This window comes from Phyllostomus hastatus, unplaced genomic scaffold (genome assembly GCF_019186645.2).
Source record: "Phyllostomus hastatus isolate PE091 unplaced genomic scaffold, TTU_PhHast_1.1 phas_contig_86, whole genome shotgun sequence".
Taxonomy (NCBI): Eukaryota; Metazoa; Chordata; class Mammalia; order Chiroptera; family Phyllostomidae; genus Phyllostomus; species Phyllostomus hastatus.
Genome location: NW_025333977.1, coordinates 86966696 through 86981922, shown reverse-complemented (window position 1 = coordinate 86981922; position 15227 = coordinate 86966696). Strand labels below are relative to the sequence as shown.

The following is a 15227-nucleotide window of genomic DNA, read 5'->3' as shown; positions in this document are numbered from 1 at the left end:
TCTGGCAGTTCTGGTTATTTTTTATTTTTAAATTTGTTGTTGTCCTTTTGGCAGTGCAAGGAGGCAAAGTGTATCTACCTATACCTCCATCTTGGCTGGGAGTGAAAATTGGCAGTAGATGTTGTTGAGCGAGCATGTGTACTGTGTTGCCCTCGCATTCAAAATGACTGAGCAAATAGAGCAACAAATCTGCATCAAATTTTGCATTAAGCTTGAACACTCTTCCATAGAAATTATTCAGATGATTCAGAGGGCCACTGATGTGGATAACTGGTGATTGGCAGCTTCATCATGATAATTCACCTGCTCACGCATCAAGTCTTGTGCAGAGATTTTTGGCAAAATATTAGATCACCCAGGTGACTCAGCCCCACCTACAGCCCAGATTTGGAACCCTGTGACTTCTGGCTTTCTCCAAAACTAAAATTACCTTTGAAAGGGAAGAGATTTCAGACTATCAGTGAGATTCAGGAAAATGTGACAGGGCAGCTGATGGCAATTGGGAGAACTGTGTGAGGTCCCAAGGTGCCTACTTCAAAGGGGGCTGAGGCATCATTGTCCTACGTACAATGTTCCTTGTATCTTGTATCTTCTTCAATAAATGTCTCTATTTTTTCATATTACAAGATTGGATACCTTCTGGACAGACCCTGTATAATAACTGCTTAAAACCTGGAAAACTTTTCAGAAAGGGTAAATTGGGTAAGAATATATCTTCTATCAGGGAAGATATATTGCCTAAGGTGGGCTATTTGGCAAGTGGTTCTCATTGGTACTCTACTTTTCTTACACCCCTGGTGTCCTGAGACTTGTATGTATTCTTATCTTGAGAACATAGTATGCAGAAATTTGTTTGAGGATAGAAGTTATTATAATAGGTTATAAATATGTTGCTTTCAATATATAATTTAACCCCCCAAATTGTGAATATTTTAAAGTTGGGTAATATATTCTTGTTGCTTTTTAGTATACTTTTTGGATATGTGTTTCCAAGTTTGTAGGAGTCACTGGTGATAAGGAAATGATACCAGTTGTAATAAAAATTACACTTGAAAAAATCGTATATCTATTTCAGGAAACATTCTGTTTTCTTCTGTCCTCAATACACATGTATTTAATTTTCCACACTGATCCTTAAAGAAGCTAGTCAAATGCAAACAAATCTCATTTACTTGCACAGGTCTTCAAAATAAGGTGTGTGACCCTGGTCTAGTTGCCCAGCTGATTGGAGCTTCATCCTGTGAACCAAAAAAGTTTGCGTGTTTGATACTTGGTCAGGGCACAGGCCTAGGGTGAAGGTTTAATCCCTGGTTGAGGAGTGTACGGGAGGCAACCAATCTTTCTTTCTTTTTTAAGATTTTACTTACTTATTTTTAGAGAGGGGAAGGAAGGGAGAAAGAGAGGGATAAAAGGATCAATGTGTGGTTGCCTCTCATGCACACCCTACTGGGGACCTGGTCCACAACCCAGGCATGAGCCCTAGACTGGGAATCGAACCATCAACCCTTTGATTTGCAGGACGGCACTCAATCCACTGAGCCACACCAGCCAGTGCCAATGTTTCTTTCTCACATTGATGCTTCTCTCTCTCTTTCTCAATCAATCGATAAAAATATATCCTCAGGTGAGGATTAAAAATAATAATAAGGTGCAGGTGTGTAGTCAAGTATATTTATCCATCTCGTTGATTTGATTTCATGGGAAGTCCTCTTTGATTTCCTGGGACCTGATTATTTGGAATAGCCACAGGTTTCTGCTCTAATTCTAGGTATGTAGAAGAACTTATTCAGTTGGTCATCTTCCTAGGGATGTTTTAAATCCTTTCAGATTAACATGTATATGCCTGGATTTACTCTTAAAAAATGATCCTCCCTAAACCCCCACATTTCCCAGACAATCCTGATTTCAAACATTCTGCCCCATTGTTAAACCACATGCCAAAGCACGTGTCCTGATTTTTGCTCTAGAAAATATGGCCAATTTTATGAATTGAATGTGTCTCGCTCAAATTCATTGTTGAAATTTTAACCCTCAGTACTTCAGAATGTGACCTTTCTTTGGAAATAGGGTGGTTATGATGTTGTGATGTGATTAAGTTAAGATGTGGTCAAATGAATAGGACGGGTCTCTGATCCAGTAAGACTGGTGTCCTTATAAAAGGTTAGAAATTTGGTCACGGACATGCGCACAGGGAGAATGCCATGCAAAGATGAGGCAGAGGATGGAGTAATGCTTCTATAAGCTAAGGAATGCCAGGGATTTCCAGGAAACCGCCAGAAGCCAGGGAGAGGCATGGAACAGATTCTTCCTCACAGCCCTTAAAGGGAACCACGCTGCCAACATCTTGATCTTGACTTCTAGCATCCATGATTGCGAGAGAATTAATTTCTGTTGTTTCAGATGCCCAGTTTGTAGTACTTTGTTATGGCAGCCCTAGGAAACTAATGTAGCCAATATATTTGAGGAGCAAAGCTAGCCCTCAGTCCTGCATTGGAACCTATTACTCTAATGAACAAATTAGTAACAGCCTAAGTAATCTCAGAAGTCGTCTTTGGATAGACTCCCCTAGGAAATATTTGTATCTCTATCTCTAGCTGCCACTGGCATTAAGCAATTTTATACAATGAATGCTCATTTCAGAAAGGGGCTCCAATGGAGGGCAAGGGAAATAGTTACAAAAACAGCTAGGGATTCCCCTGATTGTAGAAGATGGTGGGATATGGAATGTTGGGGTGACTCCTTTTCACATACTTTAATGTTTTGAAGAACTGTTCTTAAAACACCAGAGAAAGGCAGCTTGGTGTGGTCACTGTGCAGCTCTGCAGCTTCCCTGAGTGGCCTTCTCTGGCTTTGGTCCCTTGCTCCTCCATCCCTTCCCATACCTCCACAAGAGCTTCAGTGTAGAAGTTAGATCCCTTCTACAACTTTTAAGAGTCTGCAAAGTCTGGCTATTTATACTTAGCATTCATTCGTTGATTCAGTCAATCAGATGTACTGTGTGTCCTCTATATGTCAGATACCAGGTTTGGTGCTGAGGACACCAAGTGGCAAGGACACCTTCCACGCCCTCATGGAGGGCTCACTCTAGTGGCAATGGAGCCAGGCACACTGGCGGTTGCCATATCATGAGGTAAATGGCATGGAGGGGGCACTGAAGTCAGAGAGCCTGGTTGCCTGGCAAAGTCATATAGAACATCTTAGAGGAGGCAACTGTGGTGGAGACTTGAAGAGTAATTAGTTGCTGCTGCAGATAACAGGAGAGAAGACTTCCAGGATAGCACTTCTAGAGATGCAGAGCTGTGTGAGTCCAGGACTTGTTCAGGGAAGGGGAGGTAAGGGGAAGTGTTGGGTGTGGAAGAGATTGGTTGAATAGCTAGCTTGTGTGAGTCCGGAGTGGACCCTGCTGTGGTGAACCACAGGAGAACTTTCAGCAGGGCAGTGTCAGCTGGGTCTGACAGTGATGTGGGATCGGGGGCGTCTGCAAAACTAGGGGGAAGGACACTAGCACTTCTCGCTCCTTACCTCTCACCCTAGGCAAGAGGTGCATATTCATCCTGTGTAATGCCTAACTTCTGCAGTTAAACTGTTCCGGGGCTAATTCTGGCCTTACCACTTCTTTAGTCCCACAGTGAACTTGACTTGAAGCCTGAGTATGAACTCAGATGGTCTAGTAAGGTAATTTATCTGCATGAATGCTATATTTTTGCATGGAAAATAAGTCACAGTAGATTTTAGAAATTGTGGAGCTATAAGTTTAACTTGTATTCCTATAAATTATAAGTTATCACCGCAAAGTTAAGTTGCATACTCCTTAAACTGTATACAATATCTTGGCCTCATAGAAATTTGGCTTGAATTATTAAAATGCCCAGCAGGGGCATCGCAGTAATCGTTAACATTTGAGATGTGGGTTTGCCATCTAGTGGGCATCTTTGGGTATGTATGCATTGCAGACACACATGGAATGCACACGCGCAGTTTCCGTCAATGGCTCTTAACCTTTCTCCCCCATCCCCAACAGCTAACAGCCAGACCATGTATTGGACATATCACTGTTTGTAAGTGTCCTAATTTGTATGTGTCAGGAGAGTTAGAATGCTTTAGATGTGTGTGCTTGCACGTGCAGTTGGGAATAATAGCATCACATGGAGGGCTCTGTCAAGTTACGTGGACACCCGCACAACTGTCTTCCTGCTCCCGTTTGAGACTTACTGGGAAGGAAGGTAGAAAGATGGATCACCACCGTACAGGCATAGTGTCCACTCCCTGGCTGCTACTCAGTCCACATTTGTTTCTTTCCTCTTCTTCTCCCCACCAACTCCCTTAAAAGCTGAATTCCAAGTTACAGTCCAATAGTTCAATGTGCATTTGCTGTGTGAAACACCACTATGGGTGAAGCAAGTCCTTGGCTCAGCGAATGCAAAGATGGATGGAACCTGGCTTCTCCCTTGAGATGCTTATAGTAGAGAAACTTACAGCATTGTAACTAAGTTCCAGCAGGTTACCATATGTGTCAAGGATTTGTTTGGGGTAGAGTGTTGGGAAATGAGATTTGGTTTTCTTTTACTAATAACATGACAATAATGCTAGTTCTCCAGCCTGAGAAGAAAGGCCCTTGTGGTAAGGGATGAAACGGACAGCAGGGGAAGCTTGACTTATACTGAAACCGGTAGAGACTGTGGAGCGAATAGGCCCGGGAGGGAAAGTGTGAGTGGGGTGGGCGGTGCTTTGTGGCAGTTTGGAGAGGAGGAGGACAGAGATTTGGGGAGCAGCTACCACATGGTGCAAGATATAGAGAGAAGGTGAGGGGCAGAAGGTTTTAAGAGGTTTTGTTATGTATTATGAGTGGAATCCCCCTTTGATGTTTTCATGACACTGCAGTAAAGATTTAAATAGCCTCTCTGTTATTTTTGGATGTGACTTAGTGTTTCCTTGGAAAATAAGGTTGTGTGGAGACAGGCTGTGGCAGTGGCTTAGCTTTATCTGGAAAACATAAATGTGTAGACCATAAAACTTTAAAACTAGATACATTATATCTTCCTTATATGCATTAAGCCTAAAATTAAACAAAACTAAAAAGATAAATTATAAGAAATACCTCTTACAAAAGTAATACATGTACTTGGTTTAAAAAAATTGAAAAGTTATGTAATGGTATTAAATGGAAAAAGGAAAAAAAATCCTGCTTTATTCCTTAAACCTCTCCCTCACCCTTATGTCTTGCCACCCAAAGGTTTGTTTTTAATTCTTTTGGTGGTTAGTACTATAATTATAAACCCTCTGCTTACACCACTGTCTCCTGTTTTATCTACAGTCATGCACCTATTAACAATGGGGACATGTTCTGAGGAAGTTAGCCGATTTCGTTATTGTGCAGACATCGGAGAGTGCACTTACTCACCTGGACAGCGTAGCCTGCTGCTCCTCGGCTACAAGTCTGTACGGCATGTTACTGTACTGAACACTGCAGGTAACTGTAACACAGTGGTATTTGTGTATCTACACATATAAACCTAGAAAAGGCATAGTACAATATGGAATAAAAGAAAAAAAATGGTATACCTGTACAAGTACCTGTGTAGGTATCACCATGAGTGGAGCTTATGGGACTGGAAGTTGCTTTGGGTGAGTCAGTGAGTGAGTGCAGAGTGTATGTGAAGGCCTAGAATGTTACTACCATAGGCTTTATAAACACTGCACGCTTAGGTTAACAACATGAGATTTCATCAAGCTCAAGAGAAATGAAGCAATCAGTAGATCAGGTAAACGAGAAGTATGAGGCTGCTGTTGGAGTAACATGGCATACTGTTTTATAGCAAGCTTTCTGAAAAAAAGATTTTATTTATTTTTTAGAGAGGGGAAGGGAAGGAAAAAGAGAGGGAGAACAACATCAATGTGTGCTTGTCTCTCGAGCTCCCCCTACTGGGGACCTGGCCAACAACCCAGGCATATACTCCTGACCAGGAATCCAACCAGAGACTTTCTGGTTCACAGGCCAGCGTTCAATCTGCTGAGCCATACCAGCCACGGCGCAAACTTTTTTTGTAAGTAAAGAGTACACTCCAAAATAACAATAAATAGTACAGTATAGTAAATACATAGACCAGTAGCATAGCCGTTTATTATTATTATCAAGTGTTATGAACTGTACATAATTGTATGTGCTATACTTTTATATGACTGGCAGAGCAGTAGGTTTCTTTACACCAGTACCACCACAAACACATGCGTAGTAGTGTGTTGTGCTGTGATGCTACTAGGCAGTTGGAACTTTTCAGCTCCATTATAATTTCATGGGACCACTATTATATACACAGTGCATTGACCGAAATGTTATGGGTGCATGACTATTATTTTTTTCAGTGTCTGTTAACTGCTATGAATGATGAGAAATATAGCTCACTGAGACTCTCCATTTCTTTCCCTCCTTATGTGCTTTGTTATTTACATTATTTCCAATTTTTCTTTTGGTTATCATTATAAATTTAAATACTATGCTTAAACTTTGAATTCTTGATTAAGCTTTCTGACTTGTAGAAGACTTTACACAAGGGATTTAATCCTTTTTCTGTAATATGAATTATAGTTAATCCAAATTTACTTGTCTTTTGACTTTTTAAATGCTTTTGCCATGCAAACTTTTAATGTATTCAATTTATCCATATATTCTTTTTCTAATTTCTGAGTACTGAATCATATTTATAAGGCACCTCCCCCCACAGTTAAAAGTTATAACAATTCATCCATGTTTTCCCACAGTATTATGCACAATTTTGTAAGTTTTGGCATATGTATACATATGTGAAATTATCACCACAATCAAGATATTGGACATGTATAAGGCATGTGCCCTGGCTGGTGTGGTTCAGTGGGTTGAGCACTGGCTTGCAAACCAAAGGGTCATGGGTTCGATTCCCAGTCAGGGCATATGCCTGGCTTGTGGGCCAGGTCCGCAGTGGCATCCTGCAACAGGCAGCCACACATGGACTTTTCTCTCCCTCTCTTTCTCCCTCCCTTCCCCTCTTTCTAAAAATAAATAAATAAATAAATAAATAAATCTTTAGAAAAAGACATTGGACATATCCATCACCCCTAAAATGTTCCCCATTCCTCTACATTATTCCTCCCTCCTGTATTTCTCAGGCCTCAAACCTCAAGCAAATGTTCTGTATTCTATTTGATCTGTTTTCTCTCACTATAGATTAGTTTATGTAAATAAAATCATACAGCATGCCCTCTCTTTTTTTGGTTTGGCTTTTTTTCACTCAGTATAATTTTCAGATGCATCCATGTGGTTGCAATTATCAATGGTTCATTTCTTTTTATTGCTGACTAGTCTTCCATCATACAGATATATCATAATTTGTTTATCATTTAACCTGTTGATAGTCATTTGGGTTGTTTCCTGATTTTCAGTGATTACAGATAAAGATATTAAGAACATTTATGTACAAATCTTTGTATAAACATATGTTTTATTTTAGGTGAATATCTAGGAGTAAAATGGCTTGATCATATGGTAGGTGTATGTTTAAATTTTTAAGAAATTGTCAGACTTTCCAAAAGCATTGTACCATTTTGCATTCCACAGAAGTATATGAGAGTTCCAGTCACTGCATATCCTTGCCATTAATTGGTATGGTTAGCCTTTTTTAATTTAAGCCGTGCTAAACAGGTATGTGTGTCTTTCTGTGGTTCTCATTGGCATTTTTCTATTAACTAAAGCTGTTAAGCATTTTTTAAAATATGCTTATTTGCTATCCTACACCTTCTTTGGGGAAATGTCTTCTTAAATCTGTTGCTCACTAAAAAAACAAACAAAAAAAAATCACCAACAAACTTCACCCAGGGACATGCTCATTGATTTTAGAGAGAGGGAAAGGGAGGGAGAAATAGAAGGAGACAAACATTGATGTGAGAGAAGAGAGAAGAACATCGATTGGTTGCCTCTCATATGCGCTCCAACCAGGACTGAACCCTCAATCCAGGCAAATGCCCCGATGGGGAATCTAACTGGGGACCTCTGGTTTGTGAGATAGTGCTCCAACCAACTGAGTCACACCAGCCAGAGCTGTTGCCATTTTTAAAAACTTGGGTTGTTTTCCTTGTGATGGAGTTTTGAGTGTTCTTTATATATTTTGCATATAAGTCTTTTATCAGGTGTATTCTTTGAAATATTTTACTCCAAGTCTGTGGCTTATTTTTTCATTTTCTTAACAGAAGTTTTAATTTTTAAGTCCAGTTTAAAAGAACTTCTCCTTATGGGTTTGGGTTTTACATTTAGGTCTTTTTGAGTTAATTTTTGTACATGGTGTGAGGTAAGATACTTTTATTTAAGGACTACCTAGTTGTTCAAGCATTATTTATTGAAAAGGCTGCCCTTTCTTCACTGCACTGCATTTGTGCCTTTGTCAAAAATCTGTGTACGTACGGCTTGCTTCATTTCTGGAATCTTGACTATGTTTCATTAATCTGTCTATTTATATGCTTATACTACACTATTTTCATTAGGGTAGCTTTATAATAATTCTTGACATCATATTTTTTTTGTTGTTGCTGTTGTTTTTAGGAGCTCTAGGTCCTTTGCATTTTCATATGACTTTTAGAATCAACTTGTCTGTTTCTGAAGAAAAGCAACCTGCTGGGATTTTTAATGAAAATTCATTGAACTGAGAGATCAATTTGGGAAAATTAACATCTTGACTATGTTGAGTCTTCTGACCCTGAACATGTATATATCTCTGTTTACTTAGGTCTCTTGAATTTCCCTGAGCAATGTTTTGTCATTTTCAGTATAGGACCATTAACATTTTTTGTCACATTTATCTCTAAGTCTTTCATATTTTTGATGCTATTGTAAGAAGTATACAAAATTTTTGATTTCTAATTGTTCATTGCTCATAGACACTCAATTAATTTCTGTATATTGATATTGCATCTTGCAACCTCACTAAATTCATTTATTAACTTTAGTAGCATTTTTGTATACTCCATTGGAATTTCTGCAGAGACCATCATGTCACCTATGAATAACACCAGTTTTTCTAATTTCTTTCCAATCTGGATCCCTTTTATTTCTTTTTTAGAGCTATGATTTCATCTGATTTTAGTTTTTAGTTTGTGGATATAATGAATTAATAGTATTTCTACTAGACAGTGGATTATAGAATCCACTAGCTCCCTGGGCCTGGAGTTTTCTGTGTGGGAAGGGTTTTAACTACTAGTTACATGTGGAGCTTCAACTGTGTGGGAGGTCGGCACCCCAAACACCTGCACAATTTCCATTTCTTTAATAAATATAGGACTGTTTAGGTTCTCTAATACTCCTGTGGTCATTCATATTTTTCAAGGAATTTGTCCATTTTATCTATGTTGTGAAATTATTGGCATTAAGTTATTCATAGTAATCACTTATTATTCTTTTAATACTGTAGAATCTGTGGCATGTCACCTCTCTAATTATTGATATTGATAATTTGTGGTTTTCTCCTGATGAATGTAGCTAGAGCTTAATCCATTTTATTGATCTCAAAGGACCAGCCTTTGCTTTATTCGATTCTCTCTAGTGTTTTCTCCTTTTCTATTTCATTAATTTCTGCCTTGATCTTTATTACTTTCTTTCTTCTGCTTACTTTATATTTAATTTGCTCTTCCTTTTCAATTTTTTAGGGTAGAAGCTGAAATAATTGATTTGAGACCTTTCTTCTTTTCTAATATAGACATTTAGTTCTGTAAGTTTTCCCTTAAGTACTGTGTTAATGGCATCTGCAAATTCTGATATGTTGTGTTTTCATTTTCATTCAGTTCAGAATACTTTTCAATTTCTGTTTTGATTTCTTCTTTGATTTCCCAGTTATTTAGAATAGTGTTGTTTAGTTTTCAAACACTTGGGGATTTTCTAAGGATCTGTTTTTGGTTATCAATTTCTAATTGAACTCCTCTGTGGTCAGAGAAAGTACTTTGTATGACTTGACACCTATTGAATAATTATTTTGAGTCTTATTTTATAACACAGAATACTTCTCTGTACACTTGAGACCAATGTGCTATTGTTGGGTAGATCTATAAATGTCAATCAGATCAGATAGTAAACAGCATTGTTCAAATCTTATATATCCTTACTACTTTTTTGCATATTTGGTCTAGCAATTATTGAGATAGGAGTGTTGGAATCTCTGACTGTAATTGTGAATTTACCTATTTCTTATGCAGTTCTACCAGTTTTTACTTTATGTGTCTTGAAGTGCTAGTATTAGGTTCATAAATGTTAGGATAGTTATATCCTTTTGATGAATTGACCCCTTTATCCTTTTAATGTTCCAATGACCTTCTTTATCTCTAGTCATATTCTTTACTTTGATTTTAAAGTAGTGAATCTTGTTTTCTTTTGACTAGTATTAGTGTGGTATTCAATTTTTATTCTTTTACTTTTAACCTATTTATTATATTATTTTATATTTTTGTAGGCAGCATATAGTTGGGTCTTGCTTCTTTATGTATATGATAATCTCTGCCTTATAATCAGAGTGTTTAAACCTTTACATTTAATATGATTATTAATGTGGTAAAGTCTGACTCTGTCATCTTGTTATTTATTTTCTACTTGTCCCTTTCTTTGCTTTCCCCTTTCCTGTTTTCTACCTTATTTTGGATTAATTGAATTTTTTGGTATGATTTTATCTCCTTTGCTACTAGTTTTGATTCTTTATTTGTTATTTTAGTGGTTGCCAAGGGTTTATGGTGTACACATTTATGTAGCATGGTCCACCTTGAAGTGTGTCGTACCACTACATGTGTAGTATAAGAACCTTACAATAGAGTGTTTACTCTCTTCTGGCTTGTATGTTATTGTTACCATACATTTTACTTTCATCTGTCAAAGTTCAATTTGGGTCTTTCTTTGTCTCTAACATTTTGAATATACCAGCATAGTAACTGTCTTAATGTTCTTCTATGTTAATTCTAATATCTATGCCAGTTCTGAGCCACTTTTGACTGATTATTTGTCCATTGTGTTTTTCTGCCTCTCAATTGTGGTTTCCTGCTTCCTTTTATAACTGCTAAACTTTGTTTTGATGTCAGACATTGTGAATTTTACCTTGTTGGGTGCTGGATATTTTTGGAGCTCTCTAAATCATTTTGAACTGGTTCTGGGAGACACAAGTGATTTGGATATAGTTTGGTCCTTTTGGGTCTTGCTTGTACAATATAGTAGGCAGATTTGGAGCAGTGCTCACTGCAGGGCTAATTTTTCCTCTAACTAGTGAGGCAAGACTTTCCTGAGCACGCTACCTAATGTCTTGTGAATTATGACTTTTTCCAGTGTGGCTGATGGAAATGAGTACTATTCCAGGTTCAGGATGAGTGACAGGAACTATCCCGCTAATCCTCACAGATGGTTCTTTCCCCTGGCCTAGGGCAGTTTCCTTATGTGCATGCATTGATCACAAATACTCGAGGGGGCACTCTTTGCAGATCTCTGGTATTCTGTCTTCTCTGTTAGTCTGTCCTGCGAACTCTGGCTGCTTTTGTGTCCCTGGACTCTAGGTTCTGTCTCCTCAACTCAAGGAGTCCGCTAGCCTATCTTAGGATTCTCTCGCTCTGCCATGGCTTGGAAACTCTCACCAGGTAAGCTGGGACAGTTGTAAGATTCACCTTCTTTCTTTTCCTGTGTCTCAGAGATCATTGTTCTTTGTTGTCTGATATAGAATATCTTGAAAACTGTTGTTTTATATATTTTGCCTTTTTTTTTCAGATGCTTTAGTTGGGATGGTACATCTGATCCCTGTTACTTCATCTTGACCAGAAGAGGAAATGTAGTTATTGCTTTTTCCTCTTTGAGATTTAACCCTTTCTCTCTTTTTAATTTCAACTTAAAAAAATTTCAAGGCTTAGAAAACTTGTAAAAATTATCCAAGGAACACCTGTATACACTTTGTCTATATTCATCAAATGTAACATTTTGCTACATTTTCTCTCTTTCTTTCTTTTATACACACACACACTTTAAATACATCATTTGGGAGACATTGCAAACATCATGATACTTAGTTAAACAACTCTCAATAATTCACTTTTCTATTAACCACAATATAACATTCAAATTCAAGAAATTTAATGTTGATATAATATTATCATATCATATATGGTCTTCTTTGATTATCTATTGCTATATAGCAAATGATCCCAAACTTTGAGACTTAAAACAATTTAATATTATTATATCTCATGATTCTGCAGGTCAGGAATTCAGGTATGGCAGGGAGGGCTCATGACGTCGGTTCTATGAAGCCTGAAGCCTCCGCCAGGTGTGACTCTGAGGGGTTAGGGACTGGAACAGCTGGGAGGAGGCTGGGCATCTCTTGGCTCTTCCAAATGGCTAGCGTGGGCTTTCTCACAGCATGGCAGCCTCAGTGTAGTTGGGCTTCTTACATGGTGGCTCACAGTTCCAAGAACAACTGATTCTTTCTTTCCTTTTTAGGATTTTTTAAAGGTTTTTCCCCCCTTTAATCTTCAGACAAGGATATGTTTACTGATTTTGGAGAGACAGAGAGAGAAACAATGATGTGAGAGAGAAACATTGATCGGTTGCCTCTCAGAGGCACCCCGGCTGGGGATTGAACTTGCAACCTAGGTATGTGCTCTGACCAGGATCAAACTTGGAACCTTTTGGTGTGCAGGACAGTGCTCCAACCAACTGAGCTACCTAACCAGGAAACAAGTGATTCTTGAGATCACCAATAATACAAATTGGCATCACGTATGAGATAACACAATGAGGACTTAATATCACCTTTGTCTTATTTCTGCTCCAAGTGCATACTCGGAGTTTAATCATGGAGAAACTATCAGACAAGTCCAAAGTAAGGAATATTCTATAAAACAACTGGCTTGTACACTTCAAAAATGTCAGTGTCATGAAAGACAAAGAAAGATAAACTATTTCAGATTAAAAGAGACGGTACTAATTTACTAAGGCTGACATAACAAAATACCACAGACTGGCTGTGGCTTAAACAACTGAAGAGTTTTTTTCCCCCCTCATTATTCTGGAGGCTAGAAGTCCCAGATGTAGTTGTTAAGAGATTTGATTTGTCATGAAGCCTCTTTCCTTGGCTTGCAGGTGGACACCTTCTCCTTTTTCTTCATATGGCCATCCATATGAGTCTGTCTGTGTTGTTTGTGTCCTAATCTCCTCTTCTTTATAAAGACTCCAGTCACACTGAATTAGGACCCACTTTTCAACTTAATGACGTCTTTAAAGGCACAGTTTTCCAATATAGTCACAATCCGAGGTAGTGGGAGTTAGGACTTTAACAATGAATGGTGGTGGTTGGGTGGGTAGAGGGGAATACATCCCATAACAGAGATTAAGATTTCTTCATGTGAGGTCTTAGACTGGAAAAAAGTTGCTATAAAGTATATTATTGAAACAACTGGAAATGAGTATGTTATAGTGTTGAAGATTAAAAATAACCTTGAATTCTTTGTCATTTCTCAGGCTATATTTCTCCTTTAAATCTGGGCTTCCGTGTGACTGCTTTGACAAAATGTAGTGGAAGAGGAAGCAGAAACTGCTTCTTAAAGGTTGAATTCAAAATTGGCATAGATTCACTTCCACTTTACTTCATTTGTTAAAGCAGTCACAGGCCAGCTCAAATGTAAACAGATGGGATAGCCCTGGCCCTGTGGTTCAGTTAGTTGGAGCATCCTCAGGTTGCAGGTTTGATTCCCAGTCAGTATACATACCTAGATTGCAGTTGATTCTCTGTCTCAGCCTGGACACCAGCAATCTGCAGTCCAGATATGCCCAATCCTGTCTGGGCACACGGGGGGAGGCAAACAATCAATGCTTCTCTTTCGCACTGACGTCTCTCTCTCTCCCTCTCTTTCTCTAGAAGCAATGAAAAAATATGTCCTTTGGTGAGGACATATTTCCCAAAAATGGATAGGAAATATATCCCCATTTCTCAGTGAGAGGAATGATGAAGAATTCAAGGCTATTTTTAATCTACCACACTGTACATATTCAATGCCAGTTGTCTCAATACTGTGTAGCAATTTTTTCCAGTGCAGGAATGTAGATGTCAAAAGTCCTAGTGTCCTTTAATCTGAAACAGTTAATCTTTTCTTGTATTGCATGACATTGACATTTTTTGAAGTGTATGGGCCAGTTATTTTGTACAATACCCCTTAATTTGTGTGCCTGCCAGTGTATTTTTGACAGAAATACAACAAAGGTGATGTCATATCTTCAGAGCATTGCCTCATGTGTGATGCCAAATTATACTATTGATTACATTAACTTTGAATACTTGGTAAAGGTGGTATCTGCCAGATTCCTCCAATGTGATGGTACTCTATCCCCATTGTAACTGGTAATTTGTAGGGAGTTCCTATTTTTTCTTTAAAATGTTCAAACACAACAAAAAAAAAGCCTCTTCTATATTGTGTTAGATAATTCTAATATCTGATGTCTTTGGGGGAGGGGGTGTCCAAATCTGTTGGGTTCTGCTCACTGACACTTCTGTGGGGCCTCTTGTGCTTGCTGGTTTTTTTTTTTAATTGTAAACTTGTATTTGCTTGAATCCTGTGGGACTCAACAAAGGACGCTTCCTCCGGAGTGGGTTTCTACTGTTTGTACTTACAGCACAGGGCACTTGAAACTCTTCAGTCCTCTTCCACGGTCTTTGCTTGAGGCGCGAGGCTCAGGCGTGGCTCTTCTTCCCCATGTTTCGTGACCATTTACTGGAATGGAATTGAGGAGGCGCCCAGCATCTACTGCAGGATTGGCTCAAGGCTTTAAGGTCACTTAAGGGATAAAGCTGTCCAAGTCTCCTTTCCCCTCTGCGCGCCCGCTTCAGCGCCCGGGTGGTTTCCTTCTGACCGGGGGTGGGGCGCCCGGCGTGTGGAGGAACCGGCCGCTCCGCCCCCAGGGCCGCGCTGCGGAGACAGTGGGACCGGCAGGGGGCGGAGCCGGCGCTCTGGGGCCTGGCTCCGCAGGCCGAGAGGTCCCACCGCCGGCTCCCACCTCCTCCTCTTTCTCCCCGCGGTGCTGACCGAGGTGTCTGGGGTGAGTACGCGGGGTTTTGGCGCCGCCGGAGCGGGAGGCGCGTGGGCATCTCTCGCGGGGCAGCGGGTTCGAGCCGGGGCGGGGGCGCGTGGGCTGGGGCGCGTGGGCTGGGGCGCGCAGGCTTGCGCGGCCCGGCCTCGGTGGGGGCTGTCCT

General features: G+C 39.5%; 1 protein-coding gene across 1 annotated transcript in view; it reads left to right on the top strand.

The window, feature by feature from the left end:
* The first annotated feature begins 14954 nt into the window (after nt 1-14954).
* Nucleotides 14955-15227, top strand: part of B4GALT4 (beta-1,4-galactosyltransferase 4) — a 38642-nt gene continuing 38369 nt past the window's right edge. Inside the window, exon 1 of the mRNA XM_045850785.1 lies at nt 14955-15073. The gene's annotated coding sequence lies outside the window, so the exon portion shown is untranslated. The remainder of the gene's footprint in view (nt 15074-15227) is intronic.